Source organism: Triticum urartu, chromosome 5 (genome assembly GCF_003073215.2).
Source record: "Triticum urartu cultivar G1812 chromosome 5, Tu2.1, whole genome shotgun sequence".
Taxonomy (NCBI): domain Eukaryota; kingdom Viridiplantae; phylum Streptophyta; class Magnoliopsida; order Poales; family Poaceae; genus Triticum; species Triticum urartu.
Window position 1 is genome coordinate 326,626,372 of NC_053026.1, and position 24,260 is coordinate 326,650,631.

Genomic DNA, 24,260 nt, shown 5'->3' on the forward strand with positions numbered 1-24,260 from the left:
GCATTAAAGACAACCACATTCACTTTAAATAGGGCACCACGTAATTCCGATGAGATGACACCGTATGTACTATGGTTTAGAGAAACCTAAGCTGTCATTTCTTAAAAGTTTGGGGCTGCGACGCTTATGTGAAAAAGTTTCAGGCTGATAAGCTCGAACCCAAAGCGGATAAATGCATCTTCATAGGACACCCAAAACAGTTGGGTATACCTCCTGTCTCAGATCCGAAAGCAATAAGGGATTGTTTCTAGAATCGGGTCCTTTCTCGAGGAAAAGTTTCTCTCGAAAGAATTGGGTGGGAGGGTGGTGGAGACTTGATGAGGTTATTGAACCGTCTCTTCAACTAGTGTGTGGCAGGGCACAGGAAGTTGTTCCTGTGGCACCTACACCAATTGAAGTGGAAGCTTATGATAGTGATCATGAAACTTCAGATCAAGTCACTACCAAACCTCGTAGGATGACAAGGATGCGTACTACTTCAGAGTGGTACATAATCCTGTCTTGGAAGTCATGTTGCTAGACAACAATGCACCTACGAGCTATGGAGAAGCGATGGTGGGCCCGGATTCCAAAATGGCTCGAGGCCATATAATCCGAGAGAGGATCCATATATGAAAACAAAGTGTAGACTTTGGCAGAACAGCTCGATGGTCGTAAGGCTGTTGAGTGCAGATGGATTTTAAAAGGAAGACGGACAATGATGGTAAGTATTACCATTAAGAAAGCTCGACTTGTCGTTAAGATGTTTTCCGACAAGTTCAAGGAGTTGACTACGATGAGACTTTCTCACTCGTAGCGATGCTAAGAGTCTGTTGGAATTATATTAGCGATTACTGCATTATTTATGAAATCTTGCAGATAGGATGTCAAACATTGTTTCCTCGACGATTTTCTTGAGGAAAGGTTGTATGTGATACAACAGGAAGGTTTTGTCAATCCTGAAAGATGCTAATAAGTATGCAAAGCTCCAGCAATCCTTCTAGGGACTGGAGTAAGCATCTCGGAGTTGGAATGTATGCTTTGATGATGATCAAAGATTTTGGGTGTATACAAAGTTTATGAGAAACTTGTATTTCCAAAGAAGTGAGTGGGAGCACTATAGAATTTCTGATGAGTATATGTTGTTGACATATTATGGATCAGAAATGATGTAGAATTTCTGTAAAGCATATAGGGTTATTTGGAAAGTGTTTTTCAATGGAAAGCCTGGATTAAGCTACTTGAACATTGAGCATCAAGATCTATAAGGATAGATCAAAACGCTTAATAGTAACTTCAAATGAGCACATACCTTGACATGATCTTGAAGGTGTTCAAGATGGATCAGTCAAAGAAGGAGTTCTTGCCTGAGTTGTAAGGTATGAAGTTAAAGACTTAAAGCTCGACCACGGCAGAAGAAAGAGGAAGGACGAAGGTCGTCCCCTATGCTTTTATCATAGGCTCTCTACAGTATGCTATGCTGTGTACCGCACCTGAAGTGTGCCTTGCCATGAGTCAGTCAAGGGGTACAAGAGTGATCCAAGAATGGATCACAAGACAGCGGTCAAAGTTATCCTTAGTAACTAGTGGACTAAGGAATCTTCTCGATTATGGAGGTGGTAAAAGAGTTCGTCGTAAAGGGTTACGCCGATGCAAACTTTGACACTAATCCAGATTATTCTGAATAGTAAACTGGATTCGTATAGTAGAACAGTTGTTTGGAATAGCTCCAAATGTAGCGTAGTAGTTGCATCTACAAGATGACATAGAAATTTGCAAAGTACATACGGATCTGAAAGGTTCAGACCCGTTGACTAAAACCTCTCTCACAAGCAACATGATCAAACCCAGAACTCATTGAGTGTTAATCACATAGTGATGTGAACTAGATTATTGACTCTAGTAAACTCTTTGGATGTTGGTTACATGGCGATGTGCCCTGTGAGTGTTAATCACATGGCGCGATGTGAACTAGATTATTGACTCTAGTGCAAGTGGGAGACTGTTGGAAATATGCCCTAGAGGCAATAATAAATTGATTATTATTATTATATTTCCTTGTTCATGATAATTTATTATCCATGCTAGAATTGTATTGATAGGAAACTCAGATACATGTGTGGATACATAGACAACACCATGTCCCTAGTAAGCCTCTAGTTGACTAGCTCGTTGATCAATAGATGGTTACGGTTTCCTGACCATGGACATTGGATGTCATTGATAACGGGATCACATCATTAGGAGAATGATGTGATGGACAAGACCCAATCCTAAGCATAGCACTAGATCGTGTAGTTCGTATGCTAAAGCTTTTCTAATGTCAAGTATCATTTCCTTAGACCATGAGATTGTGCAACTCCCGGATACCGTAGGAGTGCTTTGGGTGTGCCAAACGTGTCACAACGTAACTGGGCGGCTATAAAGGTACACTACGGTCCCCAAAAGTATCTGTTGGGTTGGCACGAATCGAGACTGGGATTTGTCACTCCGTGTGACGGAGAGGTATCTCTGGGCCCACTCGGTAGGACATCATCATAATGTGCACAATGTGACCAAGGAGTTGATCACGGGATGATGTGTTACAGAACGAGTAAAGGAGACTTGCCAGTAACGAGATTGGACAACGTATCGGGATACCGACGATCGAATCTCGGGCAAGTATCGTACCGCTAGACAAAGGAATTGTAATACAGGATTGATTAAGTCCTTGACATCGTGGTTCATCCGATGAGATCATCGTGGAACATGTGGGAGCCAACATGGGTATCCAGATCCCTCTGTTGGTTATTGACCGGAGAACGTCTCGGTCATGTCTACATGTCTCCCGAACCCGTAGGGTCTACACACTTAAGGTTCGGTGACGCTAGGGTTATAGAGATATTAGTATGCGGTAACCCAAAAGTTGTTCGGAGTCCCGGATGAGATCCCGGACATCACGAGGAGTTCTGGAATGGTCCGGAGGTAAAGAATTATATATAGGAAGTGCTATTTCGGCCATCGGGACAAGTTTCGGGGTCACCGGTATTGTACCGGGACCACCGGAAGGGTCCCGGGGGTCCACCGAGTGGGGCCACCTGCCCCGGGGGGACACATGGGCTGTAGGGGGTGCGCCTTGGCCTACATGGGCTAAGGGCACCAGCCCCAAGAGGCCCATGCGCCAAGAGAAGAGAAAAAGGGTAGAGTCCTAAAAGGGGAAGGCACCTCCGAGGTGCCTTGGGGAGGATGGACTCCTCCCCCCTTGGCCGCACCCTTCCTTGGAGGATGGGGCAAGGGCTGCGCCTCCCCCCTCTCCCTTGGCCCTATATATAGTGGGGAAAAGGAGGAGCAACCATACCTAAGGCCTGGCGCCTCCCTCCCCCTCCCGTGACACATCTCCCTCCTCCCGCAGCGCTTAGCGAAGCCCTGTTGGAATCCCGCTACTTCCACCACGCCGTCATGCTGCTGGATCTCCATCAACCTCTCCCTCCTCCTTGCTGGATCAAGGCGTGGGAGACGTCTCCGTTCCGTACGTGTGTTGAACGCGGAGGTGCCATCCGTTCGGCGCTAGGATCATCGTTGATTTGGATCACGACGAGTACGACTCCATCAACCCCGTTCTCTTGAACGCTTCCGCGCGCGATCTACAAGGGTATGTAGATCCACTCCTCCCTCGTTGCTAGATGACTTCATAGATTGATCTTGGTGACACGTAGGAAAATTTTGAATTATTGCTACGTTCCCCAACAGTACTCAACATCAGGAAGAAGCTGGCATATGATTGGGTCACCAGTACGCACAACTCCGCCCCATGAAGGAAGTTGCTGAGATATGACAAGGACTAGGTCAGTACTCTTTTTATGCTCTGCCCTTTTTCAATGCCTTGATGGTTTGCACAATTTTTTGACAGATTTGTAGTTGCACACTAGTAGTAATTCCGTTGCAACTCAATGTCATCACTTTTGTTGACACATTAGGAGGATTGGGCATACAACTGTTCAACAACTTAATATTAAACCATTTGCCAACAAAGGCACAAATAGTAACCATAACACAGTGCATGAACTAATTCAAGGAAATCAACTTACACACAGAGAAAGCATAGATGCTGCCTAGATGTTGAATGTGTCCACTAGGAGCCAACATTGCTCAAGAACCATCATCCTTTCCCTTTTCCTTTTTCCATACAAACGATGCAAGAGAGTCACAACAGCCTCAGTGGACATACACCGGCAGTGTGGTCTGTAGATTGGTAGTGGATGCGTTTGTTTCTTCTTCTTTGGGTGTAGCTCTAGAGCCGATTTGTACCATCGACTCTTCGCCCTATCCTTTGTAGTAGACCTTGGAGGATCCCCGGGCACAAAATCATCAGAGGCTTGTGCAGGGGATGCAGCCTCCGACGGGGTAGTAGGGCCTGTGTGCGTGGGCGTTGGACCAACACGAGCTTCTATTCAATCACTTGTGGAATAATGGTATAAAAAGTTTAGTATTTTTTTGCGCAACCAGGACTGATGTTCTCTACAACCACGCAGCTCATGTTGTGCGACTAACTGGTTTGATGTGTGCAAGATAAGTTGAAAATAAAACCTGTAGGAGCACGACCCGTCATGGCACTTGGATGGTAATCACCTATAGCCAGAACAGGAAAAACAAGTTAGTGGTTCATCTTCATGCTCGAAGTAACATAGAGCGCTCAATAGGGTTTCGGGGTGGTGCATGTAGGCCGAATGAGTTTGCACGCGTGCGCAACTGGGTACCCTATTTTGTGCAACTAGGCACCACGATGTGTGCAACTAAAGTTACACACCTAGTTAGATGTGGAGTTGGGGCAGATAATTACCTAGATGATGAGCCCCCTGAGTACTGCTTGTAGGGCCATTGGTAGGAGCACGCGGGGAACTACTTGTTGGGCCTGGCAGGGGAGGAGGTGGCGGAGCATGCCATGTAGGGCTAGGAGGTGGAGGAGGTCCTCAAGGGTTGCCATAACCTGATGACCCTGTAGTAGTAGACGGTTTTTTTATTTTTCTTGGACTTGTTCAGGTGGCTGATCTCGGTACGTGCTCCGCGCATATGCTTGTATACAATGCCATGTGCTGCATCAGAGCCACTTGCAAACTTGGCTAGTTTCACAAAATCGTATATCATGTTTCTCTCCCTTATCTGCTTCTTTGATCGAGGAGGCATTTCATCCGGTTGCTCATACCTATTCCATGGCGCACTAGGGACATCAGTAGGTGTCCACTGTCTTGGCATGTACCTTTCTGGTATGACATCAACTCCAAGATGGGTGAACACCTTGAGGATGTGGCAACAGAGCATGCCGTCCTTGTTCATTTTGCAGCACTCACACAAATAGGAACCCTCCCCCACCTTCGCCTGTACCAAGTAGTTTTGAGAACCATATTTGGCAACAAATTCCTGGTTCGGTCTGAGCTTAAAAATACCAGCACCAACTTGGAACGCATTATAACGTCCAATCAACTCAAACTCTTCTCGGAACTTGCGGTAAAGGTCCCTAGTGTAGGTTTCGTAATCTTGCCTCTCTATTGGGAAGTTGGACCATAGCTCAATCTCAAGGTGTTCTGTCACATAATCATTGCATCCTTCCTTGGCAAGGATGTGGTTCTGAATTTTTTCATACTGTTTGACGAAGTTCAGCATTGAGTTGTGTGGGTTCACATATCTTTTTAGGACGGCGTTGAACCCCTCACTATGTTGTGTAGACTGCAAGAAGGGGAAGAACCTGTGTTTGAAGTAGCACGGCACCCAAGTTGACATGTATTCGTACAACTTCTGAAAGTGTGTGGGTGTGTCATAGCCTCTCACTTCATCATTAACCTAGCCCAATTATGCTCAAACTCGTCTAGAGTGAAGCTAAAGTCAGCACAGTAGTTGAAATCATCAAAGAGCCCTGGATTTCGGCACAACAGCCAACCAACTTTTTCCTGAGCCTTTTTCATGATGTGCCATCGACAACAGCGATGCACGATGGTGGGAAAGATGCTCTCTATTGACTGCTTCATCGCACCATCCTAATCAGTTATGAATTTCTCAGGAGGTTTGCCATCCATAGCCTCTAGGAATGCTCAGAAGACCCAATCAAAGCTTGATGCCAACTCCTGCCTCACAAACGCGCAACCCAGCATGAAATATTGACCATGTAGGTTTATTCCAATGAAGGGCGCGAACGACATATTGTACATGTTGGTCCTGTGGGTGGTGTCAAACGATATGGAATCGTGGTACGCCTCCGCATAAGCTTTTTGAGCTAAGCCATCCACCCAAAATATGTTGACCTTATAGAAGAAGTTTGGATCGGTTTTCTGTATATCCTTGAAGTGCACAATTGTCTCAATCATGTCACCCTCCTTTGTGTCATCTCTACGGAAACTTGTACACAAATTTGTTATTGCCTTTGGTCTGAACGGCACCATCAGCTTAGATCCATAGAACTTTGCCATTATATGCATCATACGTCCTGCATAATACAAAAAAAATATGTTTTTTAGTTGCACGAATCCACACATCCAGCTGCACAGTAATAGGACATGTGTTGGCACAGAAGACAATTGCAGGAAATGGACACGTAGATGCACCTTTAAAAACACTTGCACTTTGCACACAGGACATTGTGTGGTTACACAGTGAAGGTAATCTAGTTGCACAACAAGCACCAAAGTGATATAGAAACAACATGGGAAGTTGGACACTAGTTGCACACTTAAGACATATTAGTTGCATAGTAGTACCATAACAGTTGCACACCAGACTGCCTAGAGGGAAACTTAATTCTGTAAGGGATATAGAAACACACATGTAGTCAATTTGCAGTTATACAAGATGCGCAAAAATTCCTTTTCATCAGGAGAGATGCCTTGGTGGAATCTCAAGTATTTGGACAACAAAGGTTTTTTCACTAGCGGATGATTGTGGTCACGAACAAAGTGTGTCACCTCCCATCGGCCATCTAGCAGCTTCACCAACATTTTTGCCTTGCATTGAGTCTGCTTTATTGTCTCGCGTTACCGTTTCTTCCTTTTCTTACTAGGACCAACCTCCTCTTCAGCAAAGATTGTAGGTTCATCTTCCATTTTCTCATCACTGTCAATAGGTTTTGGATCTAGTATAGGGTCCAGGACATGAGTAGCCTCATCTCCTCCATCATCAGCTTTGGGTTTCTTGTACTTGTTGCAACAAAACTGTTGTTTTACCAATACATTGGTGTGAACTGTCTGCCTAGAGGTGTTCATCTTGATAGAGAAACCCATCCGTAGGGCATAGCTATTGTAATGATCCTTAGCAATTTGAAGGCTGTCAACCCTCATGCTAACATAGGGTTCCATGGCCTGAGAACCAGCCTCATCCTCTCCTTCTTGTCCTTGCACAACACCATCAACAGCACCAGCTCCTAGCTCAGTCCTGGTTGGACCAGGAACATTTGCCGTGGTGCTCGTGTCATCAAGAGTATGGCTCTCTAACTGCAAATACACCACTATAGGGGCAGCCACGAGTTGATGACTGCCCTGCCACATTGTCATGGCCCATAGGGTTAGGCCCATGACTTGTCTGCGTGTAGTAAATAGAGCACCCATTTTCTGTTCCATAATCAGCATTAGCTACTGGTGGTATGCTGGCTTGCTGCTGATCCATATCATGAGGAAGCTCATTGAGTTCAGGAGGCAACTCATTGAGATCAATCATTTTCCTTTTCTTTTTTGTGCTGTTGCCACACACCCCTGGACATAAAAAAGATGGAAGTGATGTCATTAGTTTAATCATGAAATAGTGTTTCAGGCAACCTAAAAACTTTTCTGTTTTTGTATACTACAACACAATCATAAGCACTTGCACACCATTATGACAATCTTAGTTGCAAAGGTACATGTCTATAGCGGAATCTTTTTTATAACAGGTATGCATTTTTTTGATTGCACATAGTGGTTATGTTAGTTGCACAGTTTGTAGTAAATAGGTGGCATAGATAAAGAACATGACTTTTTTTACTTCAGTGTTTTTCTGACTTTTTCCTTTGTTTGCTACAATGATCTCCAGGTTTTCTATTGGCAAGGAGCTGATTTAGATTTTTCTGCACATAATTTGGATATAATTTGATCCTACAATTGAGATGAAAAATCCAGGTGAAAGAATAAAGAACATTTGGATGAGAGATTATAGATATATGTTTCATCGCCGTTTCTGTTTTTAATTCTAGTATATTGAACATATTTTTACACTATAGCTTTGCAATAGCTCCGGGACAAGAATATATGCGTGACTATTTTTACTATGGTTTGTGGTTTCATTAGCCTGCTTTATTTTTCTGTTGCACAAATTGCTGGAGAAGTTGGTATGCATCATTGTGTGGTTTTCACAAAAGTTCTTTGTGTTTTTGCTGTCGTATTACAGATTTTTGGTTTTTAGCTAGAATACATGTCTCAGTTGGCCAGGATGCATTTTCAGTTGGCCAGGATACATGTTTAGTTGGCCAGGATACATGTTTTTCAGCTGGCCAACATGCATGTTCAGTTTGGCCAGGATACATGTTTCAGCTGGCTAGGATGCATGTTTTTCAGTTGCACATTTATGTATTTTTGGTTGCACAAATTCTACAGTTTTTTACTGTGTTTATTTGCAAACAAGTTCAAGTCGGTAGAATGCATGTTTAGTTTTGGCTACAATGCATGTGGAGTTTGGCTAGTATACATGTTTTTGTCTGGCTATGATGCTTGATTTCTGCAACTCATCCCCTATGCTTGATATCCCAACCAATTAGTCATTGTTATTCATTTTTTATTACACATATACTTCAGGTTTTCTAAAGTGTTCACTCACAAAACATCCAGTACATGTGGGGTACAATGCATGTTTTAGTTTCGCTAGCATGCATGTTGAGTTGCCAGAATACAGGTTCAGTTGGCCGGGATGTATGTTCATTTGCATATTTATGCATTTTCAGTTGCACATATTCTTTGGACAGTCAATGTGTTCATTTGCAAACAATAACTACAAGTTGGTAGAATGCATGTTTAGTTTTGGCTACAATGCATGTTGAGTCAACTAGAACCATGTTTTAGTTGGCCAGAAAATATGTCTTAGTCGGCTTGCTGAACACATCCAGGGGGAAACTTGGCTAGCATGCATGTTAGAAAACATGTTCAGTTTTGTTAAAGTTGGCCTCAAACCATGTTTAGTGTGCAACTAGAAAGCTGTGCAACTAAAGCAAGGACTTGTGTTTAGTTGCACATTAAACCAGGAAATTAACCAGGTTGTTTAGTTGCAGGAACCAAAAAATAGTAGGCTTGTGTCCATGGTTAGTTTTCAGTTGCAGACATGGCACTCATGGGGGGGGGGTGATGTGCCAGATCCTCTCCTTTCTTGAAGCAGCTTCTCCATGGATTTGTGCTAGATCCATAGAGAAGGGGGTTTACATATGCAGTAGAAGAAGGGGGGGGGACTGAAGAGGGGTAGAGGGGAATTAGTTGCCTGATGTTGCTGCCTGGAATGGCTCTGATCACCCTGCCCTTAGATCTCTTTTTTGAAGCAGTTTCTTCTACTTTGGGGCTGCCATGGCGGCTATACAGGAGGAGGAAGAAGGGCCTTGGATCCCCTTATTTCGTGGAGAAGAAGGCAGCGTGCGTGGGAGGGCCTGGGACGCTGCTCGATCGATTCTTGGTGGCCGTTTGTCCTACCTTTTCTGGAACGCGCGGGGGGGGGGGGGGGGGGGGGGGGGGGGGGGGGGGACAGGGCCTTACCTTTTCAGGCCGGCCACTCGATCGCACTAGTGGGCAGCCGGCCGCCCACTAAACGTGTCCTTATTTTTACATGGTAATACATGTCTCATTCATATCATCATAAAGATTAAAGTATAAGTCATGTAATGACCGATATGACAAAACTAAAAAGATAGCAGAACATCTTTGAGCTTGACACCAACACCCGTCATCTGCCTCCAGCACCACTACAGCAGCCACGAGAGAAAACAACGACAAATCACCTCCTCAGCAGAGCTCGACGTGACTCCATCATTGATATGCAGCTTTGCGGACCTCCAAGGTGGCTCACCAAAAGTGAGGCCATTGACGTTGAATGAATCAGACCGGGGCAACACCACGGACACGCCATCGAACTCCAGATCTAGCACCCCACCACGACTAAGACGCCGAAGGAGGAAACCATACCTTCCATCCACGAACCACAAACTCAGCACATATTTCGTCTTCCAGATGTCGTCGATGCAGACCACAATCTTTATCCGCTCCTGGACTACCTCTGAAGCTCCGCGCCGATAGTGGAGCAAATGCCGTCGCAGCGTCGGAGCCCGAGGACACAGGTCCGACATGAGGATGCCGTCACTGCCACGCCATCCTTTCTTGAACAGACTGGTTTCCAAATCCATCTCCAACAATAGGGCCGATGGCCTCGTTAGGGAAGGATCCGAATAATTTTTATTCAACACCGTCATCATCGCTGCCGAAGCCAAGACGATGAACAATCTAAAAACCTAGACTACGAGGAAGTAAAAAAGGTCCACACGCGTGGATCCGGCGACCCCCCTCATGGTCGACGACCGGGGTCGCTGGCGGAGGGGAGCCGTCAGAGGACAGCGCTAGAAGATTGGCGTCTTCTAGCGGCGGCTAGGATTGGAGCAGCCAGGGACGAGAGTGCTTCTTGTGAGATATCTAGAACGATGACGTCCGGTCCTCAAACGCCTGTGGACGTGCCCGCGGGCACTGGCTGGATACTCCGTATAACTATAACCCTCTCTGCATCTTACTCATATATCCATACTACGCATGTAACATGCCAAACTACTCTATGCGCTCAAATAAAGGACAAAGAAATCAACATGAAACAGACAATAAAATGCACATAAACCTCACTACATCATCCAAAAGATCACCACAGTTCAGCATCGGACAAGTTCTTAACTTAAACAACTAAAAAATGATAATTTAAAAGGAGGAGGAGCGGGATCACCACTTCCGCAACGGACCTTGGCCCTTCCGTTCACCGGCGCAGGTGTAGGCGTCTGTGGCTGGTGGTGGGTCTAGGTCGTCAGAGGAGGAGGTGGAGCCATGGTCATCGCCGTCTCGGACAAGGAGTCAGAAAGGACGACGAGCCCCTTCATCCGGCGGACAGCTCTGTCCTGCTGTCTCTTCAGCTTGGCCATCCGAGCCGCTTCTGCCGCCGCCTCGCGCTCCGACTGCTCAGTGGCAAGTAGGAGCGCATTCGTGTACTTCAGCCGTAGGCGGCGAGTGTTTGCCTCCGCCGTCGTCACACTACAAAAAAAGACACATCCATGACATTTTGGGCCGAACGAATTTTTTTCCTGTCATGCTTATGACACTTCTATGACGATAATTGTGACAAAACTCGATATCATCATAGATGTGGTAGGATCCTACTTCTATGACAAAAAATCATGACAAAAAATGGGCTTTTCGTCCTGGGCAGGCCGGAGACGTAGCTGGATGACATTCTTTGGGCCATCCATGACGGAAAAAACCGTGGTAGAAGCGAGGGCGAGGAAAATATCGAGGAGTTCCCAGTTACAGTGGGTGGTCAAGGCCGAGCGATACATGGAGGGATTGCGCTCGTACACGTACATGCGTGGGTGCGAGGCATTGGCTCTAACTGAACCCGAGCGAGGTGTTCGCCTACTGAACCCGAGCGATTGCACTGGCTACGCGTTACTGAACCAAGCGATCGATCGATCCCTGGCTGTTAACTGAACCCGATCAAGCGATTCCTTTGCTACTACTGCTAACTGAAGCCGATCGAACCTGCTGCCTCTTGATGAACAGTGAGCTTGTTGGGGGCTGGATGAATAGTTCCCGTTCGGGGTTGGATGAACAGGACCCCGTGGTAGTAGCTAGAGGTCGTTGCCGCTGGATGAACAGGGCCCTGATCGAGCCGGTTGGGCGGTGGATGACCAGGACCCCATGGAGGGCTGGTTGAACAGTAGCCGGTGGTGGGCTGGATGAACAGTAGCCCGTGGAGGGGTGGTTGAATAGTAGCCGGTGGAGGCTGGATGAACAGGAGCCCGTGGATGAACAATGGCTGGTGGAGGCAGGAGGGAGACGCCGTGGATGAACAGTCGCATGTGGGGGCTGGAGGAGGTCAACAGTGGATGAACAATAGCCCGTGGAGGCTGGAGCGAGGTGGTAGACGGTGGATGAACAATAGCCCATGGAGTCCCGTTTTGCGGTATTCCACACCCCTCCCGATGAACAGGACCCCCGTTTCGACCATAGGAGGTCTAAGAGAAGTCCGTTTCCTCCGTTTTGGGGTACGCCGCACCCCTTGGTTGAACACAAGGCCATTTCCTCCATTCTGCGGTACGCCAGGCCTCGTTTCGGCTATTCCGTCCAAGCCGGTTGGCCCCCGATGAACAACAAGCATTTCGTTGCCTCCCGATGAACACAACGCAGTTTCTCCGTTTCGACCCAGTCGGTTGGCTGCCGATGAACAGGACGCCATTGCTGCTCTCCGCTGCCTCTCCATGTACATGAGCCCTAGCCGTACGTATGCGCGAGTAGGCGTTCGAGACCCCGCCCATACGTACGTACGTGGCCGTATTAACTTTCTTGCACCCTGGCTGTACGTACGTGTACACGATATAGACGGGACTACGTGACTAGCTACGCCCGCGCATCTACTACGACACGTGCCCTTCCTTACTTGGCCACGATTCATCGCTGCAGCCTGCGGACAGACCGATCGACCAGTATGTACATACACATTCGCAACCAGACAGACAACCCTATGTATTGTTCGACCTGGTGGGTCCCAGCTGTCAGGGAGGTAAGGAGGCACTTCCTTGCGTGCGAAGTTATAGCTAGTGGGTCCTAGCTGTAAGGGGGAGAATCATATTTTTTGCCCGTAATATGGACACACTTCCTTGCGTGCGAAGATGTAGTTGGTGGATCCCAGCAATCGGGGGGAAACATTTTTTTGCAAAATACGGTGGCCCGAAAGTGGGTCCCTGCTCTCAGGTGGAGGAATCATTATTTTGTGCGTAATAAGGAGGCACTTCCTTCTTGCGGCCGTGGACCCAGCTGTCAGCCTCTCCACGTACAGTATTCTTCCAATGAAAGTCGTTCCTTGACCACATTGACCATGCCACGCCGAGAGCACCAAGGCGGTGGACAACGGTGAGGCCTAGGAAGGGGACGGCGTGGAGCCGGGGAAGACGCGGTAGTGGATGCCCACGTGGAGAGGAGTACGAGGGTTGACTGGTTTGGCTGCTGTGTGAGGCTGCCGCCGCCGCAGAATAATAAGGGCTGTGGGTGAGTAGAGGGATGGCCTGGCCAGATGTTGCAGTAGGGTGGGGCGGTCAGGCCTGCGCGACAGCAGGGCCGGCCACGGGAGGCAGGAGCAGGCGGCACGACCGTCGCTGGTTTGGGCGGCTGGAGGAAGAAGACCAAAAGTTGAAGAAGCACTATGGTCGTTCGATGAACATCGTACAGTCATGGGAGCTAGAATCGTCCATATTGACTAAGTTAACAAAGCTCTCCATCCGCGTCAACTTAGTAGGCCCGCAAGTCAGCCTTCCACTATGGTGGGTCCCAGCTAGTAGGGGGAGTATTCATTTTTTGTGCGTAATGAGGAGGCACTTCCTTGCGTGTGAAGATATAGCTCGTGGGTCTGAGCTGTCAGCAAGAGGAACGTTTGTTTCACGAAATGTAGAGGCCCTTCCGGTGGGTCCCAGCTGTTAGGTGGAGGAATCATTATTTTGTGCTGTTAGGTGGAGGAATCATTATTTTGTGCGTAATAAGGAGGCACTTGTTTGTGTGGGTCCCTACTGCCAGCCTCTCCACTTACATCGCTCTTCCGATGGCTGTTGTTTGTTGACTATTATTGACCACACCGTGCCGAGAGCACAAACTCGGTGGACGAGGGCGATGCCCAGGAAGGGAATGACCCGGAGCCGGCGAAGCCACAACAGCGGATGCCCATACAAAGGAGAGTACGAGCGCTGACTGGCCAGTGATGTCGCTTGAAGCTACGTCGGTTTTTTCCCAAAGAGGAAGGGATGCTGTAACACAGCGGCGGTAGGTATTTCCCTCAGATATGAAACCAAGGTTATCAAATTAGTAGGAGAACCAAGCAACACAACATAAACAGCCCCTGCACACAGATAACAAATCCTCACAACCCGACGTGTTAAAGGGGTTGTCAATCCATTTCGGGTAACAGCGCTAGAAATGACACGTGGACGGGAGAAAGTTGTAAATATTGATAGATTGAACGCCAAATAAAATAAATTGCAGCAAGGTATTTTTGTATTTTTGGTTTAATAGATCTGAAAATAAAAGCAAGAGAAAAGTAGATCGCAAAAGCAAATATATGAGAAAGAAGACCCGGGGGCCGTAGGTTTCACTAGTGGCTTCTCTCGAGAAAAATAGCAAACGATGGGTGAAAAAAATTTCTGTTGGGAAATTGATAGAACCTCAAATAATTATGACAATATCCAGGCAATGATCATTACATAGGCATCACGTTCAAGATTAGTAGACCGACTCCTGCCTGCATCTACTACTATTACTGCACACATCGACCGCTATCCAGCATGCATCTAGTGTATTAAGTTCATGGAAAAACGGAGTAATGCAATAAGAACAATGACACTATGTAGACGAGATTCATTTATCTATGGCGGTAGATATAGATCCCATTTTTTTATCCTTAGCAGCAACGATACATACGTGTCGGTTCCCTTTCTGTCACTGGGATCAAGCACAGTAAGATCGAACCCACTACCGGGTACCTCTTCCCATTGCAAGATAAATAGATCAAGTTGGCCAAACAAAACCCAAATATGGGAGAAGAAATACGAGGCTATAAGATATCATGCATAAAAGAGATCAAAGAAACTCAAATACTTTCATGGATATAAAAAGATAGATTTGATCATAAACTCAAAGTTCATCGATCCCAACAAACACACCGCAAAAGAGTTACATCATATGGATCTCCAGGAGACCATTGTATTGAGAATCAAGAGAGAGAGATGAAGTCATATAGCTACTAACTACGGACCCGAAGGTCAACAAAGAACTACTCACGCATCATGGGAGAGGCACCAATGGAAGTGGTGAACCCCTCCGTGATGGTGTCTAGATTGGATCTGGTGGTTCTTGACTCTGCGGCGACTGGATGAATATTTCTTCGACTCCCCTAGGGTTTTGGGAATATTGGTGTATTTATAGAGCAAAGAGGTGGTCCGGGGGGCACCCGACATGGGCACAACTCAGCAGGGCGCGCCTGGGCCTCCTGGTGCAACCAGGGCCCAACATCTTCCTTCTGGTAAAAAAAATCTTCATAAAGTTTCATGGCATCTGGACTCCATTTGATATTGATTTTCTGCGATGTAAAAAACATGGAAAAAACAACAACTATCACTTGGTACTATGTCAATAGGTTAGTACCAAAAATGATATAAAATGATTATAAAACATCCAAGATTGATAATAAAACAGCATGGAACAATAAAAAAATAAAGATACATTGGAGACGTATCAGTCAGCTGCGGGGTGAGGCTGACGTTGCCAGAAAATAACAAGATGTGCGGGTGCGTAGAGGGATGGCCTGGCGGCAGCACAACCGTCCACGGGAGGAGGGAGCAGGCAGTCCCGTCGGTGCTCGTTTGGGTGGCTAGACCAGGAAGATCAGTAATTGAAGAAGCACGACGGCCATTCGATGGACATCCAACAGTCATTGCTCCGTGTTCACTAAGTTGACAAAGCTTGCGTCCGCATCAGTTTTTTTAGGATAACGTCATCGTCAGCCTAGTAGGCCTAGAAGTCAGCCTCCAAATCTGTGGAAAACAACTTACAACCCATTAGCTATTATTTTCAAAAATTTACAGCCCATTTGCTAATTCTTAAGGATATTTTGAAGCCCATATTATTTTTATTAGCATTAGATACCATATTTATGGCACTGCTAAAAAATTCAACGAAATTTTGCATATTTCTGTGGGGTCCGAACTCTTTTAATCATGAAATTTCGAGTCACGTTAAAAATATTTTTTTAAAAACTATATAAAAAAATTCAAAAAAAATCTCCGCAAAAAATGAATGAAATTTAAAATCTTGACTAGTAAGATGCCTGTGCGTTTCACGGAACATCAAGATGCATTTGTATGAGTAGTTTATCTTGTGGGAGAAAAGGATGAACAAGGGAAGGCCGTATCTGCAAATGTGGAGAGGAGTGCGGGTAAATTGTCATAGTTTCCTTCCTACCTGTTAGATATAGATCGGACGACCTATATTGTAGGATGGCAGGCACACCATCATCCCCAACTTTGCTTTTTATAAGAGTAGAGATATCCAAAAAATGATATTAGAATGTAATTGCTGGTTGGCTTTGGTTTAAAAATTTACAGCCCGTTTCTTTCAACTTATAGCCCATTTTCTGGGGAAGCCCATTTCTTACTACTTACATCCCTCCTCGTCTTGAAAGATGTGAGTCTAGCAGGGCTGAGAAAAGCTAGTAGGCCTCGGTTGGGTATTCTCCAAAAAAAATTGGGCTAGCCATTTTCAGAAAGAAAAAAGATATCAACTGGGCTCGTCATGTGCTTAAATAAAAGCATAAGCGTGGGCTAGACGGGCCACAGCCCCCGCACAACGCGCAGCTGAGTTCTATCTCTAAAACTAGAAAAACAACTGGGCGAGCTGCTGGGTCCCTGGTGTTATCCGCTCCTCATGTAATTTTCTCGTTTATTGACTACATTGACAACGGCGTGGGACCTAGTTGTCAAACAATGAGGAGCAAGTATTATTTTGGCTTGTAATAATGAGGCACCTGCTTGCGTAATGCAATGACCCTGGTGGGTCCCTGCTCAGCCTCTCCATGTACAGTCTTCTCCTTATTCCTCTCGGTTGTTGACCATGTTGACAATGCCATACGGCGGCGGGCACAGCGAGCGAACCAAGGCGGAGAACGATGGCGAGGCCAAAAACGGGAATGAACAGGAGCCGTGGAAGATGCGGCAGTGTAGTGGCAGGCGGAGGGGAGTACGAGGGCAACAACATGTAACTCATGCTTACAAATGGTACAAAAAGCCCAAGGATTAATTGTTCATCAAATTTAGACAAAACCTTGATTGAACATAGCAATAACATCTAACCCAACCACTCTTTTTCGCAATCTCAAACAAATGGATCGGTCTGATCCATAAAATCAACATCCTATGCAAAAAAAATTATTGGAGGATGACTACAGGTTGTTGTAAATAGAAGCCGAGCACGTTCAGAAGCCCATTTGTCCACCTGAAACTTCCTTTTTTGCTGTTCAACATGTCCGTCCATGAGCAATATCTTGTTGTAAAACTTAAGCCTCATGGACAATAGTAACCTTGCATTCAACAGGAAGAATGTAACAAAGCTTCTGTTTGCCTGGTTGGATGCATATCCATCCGTCGTTATTGTCCTCAAACGAATGTCATGAGAACTGAGAAAATCCTGGTGCTTATTATGCCACCGATTGGTTATATGTTTATCTCCATGTGTTAGCACTGCCGAAGTAGACATAAAGATTGAAAATAGTTAAGGTCTGAAAAAAGAGTATGTCGAAAGAGCGACAGTTGAACGGTTAATTCTAGTACAATATATACGGGCTTTCAATGTGCATGAAATCATCACCCTTATATATAAATTCTCCAGAGATCAAAAGCATCACAACAAGCAAATAATTATGTTCAGATTAAAACTAAACATTCCGATATATAAGATCTTGAAAGAATCCAGCATCATTGATAGGCTATCCATGGACGAACTCTTCATTGAGCATATAACATAATATTAATACCCGAAGTGTACTCCAAGATGATATAAAACTTATGCGCACAAATGAAAAATGCAGCTTATGATTACAAATTTGTAGATGATAATATACGGTACCTAAAAAGTGAGGAGCCAAACACCAACTTGTTGTGATCATTAAACGGATCCCGAATTACACCCAAGGTCTCCAGTTTGGGCGCAGAGACAACATTTATTTGCGAAGGTTTAAAACAATAATGAAGGAGCAACCTTTGAAGTGAAGGGGCATCTTCGATGATGAGCTGCTGTCCTTCAAAACAAATTCCAATGCTTTTAAGGTGAGGCGACTTTATTTGGAGACAACTGATATGGATTTCTATTGCCAAAACAATCAGCAAGCGCTCCAGGGAAGGGCAACTGGAGTGGATGATGCTATGCAGTGAGGCCTCCGACAGATAGACCACCATAAGCAAAAAAAATTAGAAGTGGGAGTCGAAGCATTTGTACCAGATCATCTGGTAGATGGCACCGGGTGAAGGTGGCGGTGTGGAGAGAGGAGGAAAACCACGAGATGCACAACGGTAGTGTGGGCACAAATTCTTGGTGTTCGGTTCATGGTATGAAACTTTTGTGGTAATGGTAGAACTCAAACTGCTAGAGTTTTTTGAATTCAGGGGATGTCAGCCAAGCATCCACCATGCAGGGTATGGATAGCAGGTACCGTGTCGAGATGCAGAGGTGTTGAACGGGGCCCTGCTGGTGAGAGGAGACGATGGCTCTGAGGAGATCAAATTCAGGAAGGACAGATATCTGACGATAGTTGAGATTGAGGGGCACGGTGCGCCATACAGGGTGCCACTGAGTTGAGAGGACTTGTGTGCAACAGCAATCCTTGGTGGGGAGAAGCGAGATGATCTCCCCAAGGATGTCATCCGGGAGATCGCTGATGCGGTCCACTGGAGATTCTACGGGTTCCTCAGATCCGGGTGGGGGGGGGGGCTCGCCGCTTCTCCCCGCGTTGCCGGGTGCGGGATCTACAACCGGCGTCACTGTTGGCGGGAGCCTCATCTTCTTGGTGCTGGGGCCAGCCGACTCCATTTTCCTTGCGGGCATCGCGCCGAGCTCACGGGTTTGAGCAGAGTAGCCAGAGACGAGCCTAGTGGCAGTGTGAGTGGGGACAAGGGAGGGCTGGGGTTTTCTGTAGGAGTGGAAGAAGAGGAGTAGGCGCTTTTTGTACGAGTGAGGAAGAAGGTGAGCGGGGGTTTTTTCTGTGCGAGTAAGGAAGATGGGGAGCGGGGGACTTGGGAGCGACGGAAGCGGGAGAGTCCAGCGAGCTGTAGTATAAGTGGAAGCGAGGAGGAAGGAGGGTTTTTCTGGGATCGCCCCCTGTTCAAAAAATATGGGCTTCTCCTCGCAAAAAACAAAAACAAATGGGCTTTAAGATGGATAGGTTTTCGTATTGGCCCAATCGGCTGCCCGTGTTTCGTACTAGAGGGCCTTAACACTAGAGGCAACCCATTAGAGACACTCTCTAGCTCTCCAGCTTATTGCCCATTAGAAAGAAAATAAGAGACGCCTCCAGCTTAATTATGGCTCCTCATTGGTCAAAGTACCAATAATCTTATTTCATCTTGAGTTGGTCATTCTACCTAGTAAAATTGAGTAGTTAAGAATGTAGGAATACCTGGAGCACTGTGAGGTCAGCTGATAGCAGGTTCCACTAAAATTGAGGTTTGTGCTTCCGTTTGCACAAATAGACACCATATGGAGATAGACAACCCTCTTAGCACAAATATGTAACAGGGTTATTTAAGCAGTGTCATTTTTTGCGGCGGCATATGATTAACAACAGCATCTCATATGTTATCAATGGCATTACAGTGACAATATGAAAAAGTGCCATTATCTAAGAAGTGCCATCACATCAAATCAACATTGGCACTAGATTAATGGGGGCTTACATTAACATGCATAATAATTGCATAATGACTATGTGATAACAAGGGCATGTGCGGTTCAAGGGGTTTTAATGGGGATTAATAGGGATTGTGGGGGATTAAATCATGTACAAGCCAAATTCCCCTCCATTCCTCTCCAAATCCCTTGGGAGGAGGTTGAACCGAACAAGGCCTCACTAACCAAAGTGGGAGTAACTTAATCCCATACGGTATCATAATATGATAACGAACCATCTCTTTCTTCATTTAATTCTATGCCACCTCATCAAATTTGCCTACTAGTTGGCATGCATGATACTACTTATGATACTCCCATTACAACCAGCCTGGTAGAATTAATATACCTAATCCAAATGGTCGCCGCCCGGTCTCTTTGTCCTCCTCCAGCATCCGGCTGAAGAAGAATCGTGCAAGACACCGGTGTATTCGCCGGCATCGCCTCGGTGGTGGCCTTCATGGGATGCAATCGGCGGCGGCCTCCCGTGTTCTACTTCTCCTCGATGATGGCAGCAGGCGGGGACGTGCTGGCCGTCACCTCGTCGACACCCGCATAGCCGCGTAGCTGCGTCACCTCGTCGACATCCGCGGCGTCTTCTTTTTCTGCCTACATGGCGCGGCTACACGCGTGTCGACGGCGGATGGTGCAGTCGCAGACATTGGAGGCACTGCATGACGCGGCGGCGTCGAGGGAAGCGACGATGCCCTTGCCGCTGTGCTCCCTGACAAGCTGGCATGGAGCAAGTTAGCACTCTTCCTAGAGCTGTATTGGAGCGGCCAGATGCAGAACCACACGCTGGCTTAGTGCGGCAACTGCCTCTGATGGGCTAGGCGAGGTAGATGGAGCAGCGAGCTGCCTCGCTCGTAACTGCCAGGTTCGGCGGGCCACCCAAACGGCTTTTATGCCGGAGAACTACTCTTCCTGCTCGTCGAATACCGCCGAAAGAGTGGAGAAAATGGTGGAAGGAGGAGCTTGGCCAACGTCCTGCTCCTGAATGGTCGTGTGTGGCCGGAGTGGGTTTCTTGCATTCCACGTGGGTTTGAATGTTGGTTTTTGAATGCGGCAAGGAGGCGGGTATAGCTGGGAGTGCAGCGGGCGGCGCAATGGGCCGGTGCGCCGCTTCAAATGGCAGACGCAGTGAGAGGTCACGTCTTCCCTGACCCCCTTGACCATGGACCTTGACGGTGTACGTCACCTTGTGTCCAGATCCGAGATGCCACGTGTACCAGATGAGTGACTCCAAGTTCGACCACCGTGATGCTAGGTGCGAGCCGAGGAACACTGTTGGAGACACCCCCTCATAATTTTCCTATACCTGCGTTTTAAGTTCCTATGAAGAGAGTACTTGCTCTAAATGATGTGCCACCCCTAGTTGGTTTAGGAGTATTGACGACAAACCTAGTTGAGGGACTAATGTGTTTGTGAGAATTGCAGGATAACACAAGTAGAAGTCCCTCATTGATTCGGTTTTCCTACCAGAGATGACCCCTAAAAATGTACGAAGACATTGAAGACAAAGGTGGTATGTGAAGACATTCACATTGAAGACTATGACAAGAGAAGACATCACATGGAGACTATGGAGCACGAAGACTTAGTTCTTTCGTTGTTCTTTTTCTTCTTTGTTGAGTCATAGGAACCACCGTACTGTTAAGTGGGGTCCAAGAGAACCAGTCAGAATGACTGAAGTGATGCTTAACCACAATCCTATCTCTTCGAGTGAAGACTATGAGAGCAAATCTTGTCCAGAGTTAGATAAGTCAGCTTTGCTTGTAGCCCAAGTAAAGTTGCCGTGTGTGTTTGAAATCTGACCGTTGGAACACGTGTCAGTTCCTAAGTGACTGAGGGTCATTTCAGACAAATCAGGTCGGGTTGCCTAGTGGCTATAAAAAGCCCACCCCCTACAACCATAAACGGTTGGCTGCTCAGAGTTAAAGCACGGCTTTTGTCGTTTGAGAGCAACCCACCTCGAAGCCTTTGAGAGAGAATTACTTGCGAGGATAAAGCCCTAACCACCCAGAGCCAAAGAGTGTTAGGCATCACTTAAGTCTTCTTGTCTGTGTGATCTGAAGACTTATTACACTTGAGGACTGTGAATCCTCCAGCCGGTTAGGCGTCACGTTCTGAGCATCCAAGAGTCATTGTGGATCGCCGGTGAACGAAGTCTGTGAAGGTTTGGAAGTCTACCTTGAAGACTTACCAGAGTGATTGGGCGAGGACTGGGTGTCCTTAGCTCAAGGGGAATAAGGTGAAGACAAGGTCTTCTGAGTTGAATCTCAGCCTCCCTAACCAGATATACAGTTGTCACAGCAACTGGAACTGGTCCAACAAATCATTGTCTTCAACGAGTCACTGGTTTCATCCTTTCCTTCCCTTTACTTACTGTTGGTCCTTGTGAAGTCATTGTACGATTGCATCACCATTTGGCTTCACTGAGTGATTACTTGTTCTGATTGGCTTCACAATATCTTCCTACCTGATCCTTACTGCCTAGCTGCTATTAGTCATTGCGCTTTCACTTCATTGAATACTTGACTATGGTTTGCCTAGTGTAGTCTACCTTCCACAGCATGGTAATAGGTTTATTTCTATCGTTTGTCTTCGAAACTTCCATGTTATGAAAGACTTTCATAAAAATCGCCTATTCATCCCCCCTATAGTCGATCACTAGCACTTTCAATTGGTACCAGAGCAAGGTACTCCCTTGTTCTGTGTGATTCGATTTAACCACCTGGAGTTTTAGCTATCTCGACTGCAGGGATAATTAAAGTCTCTGCTGCGTGCCCCGTCTTCGATGGAACTGAATATCCCTACTGGAAGAATAAGATGCGCATGCATCTTGAAGCCATTGATGTCAACCTATGGTATGTCGTCAAGAACGGTGTACCCAAGGCTGGAGAAGGTGTCACTGCTGCTGATGTCAAGAAGTTCGTTCAACTAGACTCTACTGCCAAGAATATCATCTGTGGTCATCTGACCAAAGGATAGTATGGCCGCGTGAGTTCTTTGGAAACATCTAAGCTAGTCTGGGACTGGCTCTCCAAGGTCAACGAAGGCGTCTCAACCCAGAGAGATCAAAGAATCAGTGTCCTTCGCAACCTCTTCAACCGCTTCAAGAGAAATGACAATGAGAATGTCCAGCTCACTTTGATCGACTCACTGACATCACAAATAAGCTTCAAGCCCTCGGCGCTACTGAGATCACCAAGCATGAAGTCGTCAAGACACTCCTGAGATCAATTGATAGTTCGTTTGACACCCTAGCCCTGATGATTCAAAAACGTCCTGATTTCAAGACACTCGATCCGTCTGACATACTTGAGAGGCTCAACACACACGAGTTTCAGCTTTCTGAGAAAAGAGATATCTATGGTCCCAACTATGGGCGAACTCGTGCCTTGAAGGCAAAAGCTGTCTCCTCATCTGAAGAAGAATCTGACAGCAGTTCTGATGATCCTCAAGACATTGGAAAGGAGCTTGCTATGCTTGTGAAGAAGTTCCAAAAATTCACCAAGAAGAAAGGCTTCAGAAAGTCTTCACAATCAAGCTCAAGGAATGATGAAGCTTCTGCTCATGACTACAAGAAGAGAACATGCCACAAGTGCAAGAAACCTGGCCACTACATCTCTGAGTGTCCGCAGTGGGACAATGAGAACAACAAGAAGAAGAAGACTAAGGAGTATGACTCTGACGACAAGAAGGAGAAGAAATACTCAAAGTCTTCTTCCATGTCTTCCTCAAAGTCTTCATCACACAAGAAGAGCTCATCTGGCAAGGCACGTGCGTTTGTTGGCAAGGAAATGGATTCTGAGGACGAGTCCGCTTCTGAGGAGGCGGAGGTGGAGTCTGAGGAGTAGTCCGATTCTGGCATTGCGAGGCTGGCTACAGCATACGTTGCCAAGTCCATCTTCAACACTGAAAACAATGACTTCATCACCGACACCGATGCAAATGACAAGGACTACTCCGGTCCTTCCTACTGCTTCATGGCACGTGGTGCCAAGGTAAACACACGCACTACTCACTATTAAACATCTAGTGACGATGACTCTGATTGTGGTTCCAAACCCAGCTACAAAACACTTGGTAAAAGTGCAACTGAACAACAGAAAGCTATGGAACATATTCAAAAACTGTTAGACAAAAGCGATGACCTGTTAGACGCTGAAATGACTCGATCTCAGTCCTTAATTGAAGACATAAAAAATCTTCATGATAAGTATGAGGAACTTGAAAGTCGTCATGAAACGCTCTCAACAACTCATGAAAAGCTTTCCTATGATTATCTTCCTATTATCTTCTAAGGAAGCAAGATCTTGAGAAATTGAGAGCGGCTCATGAAGATCTTCAAAAGGAAAACGAGTCACTTCGCGCTGAACAGATCAGTTCAGCTCAGGAAGGATTTGAACCACCATGTCTTAAATGCATTGAGCGTGATAAGGCTACTTCTGTTGCTGAATGTTCTACTGCTGCTACTATTGCAATATCTTCAACTGTTGATGTGGTAACTAACCCCTCTGCTGAGGATACCACTGCTATTGCTGATGAGGATGCTAGGTTGAAGACACTGCTTGAAAC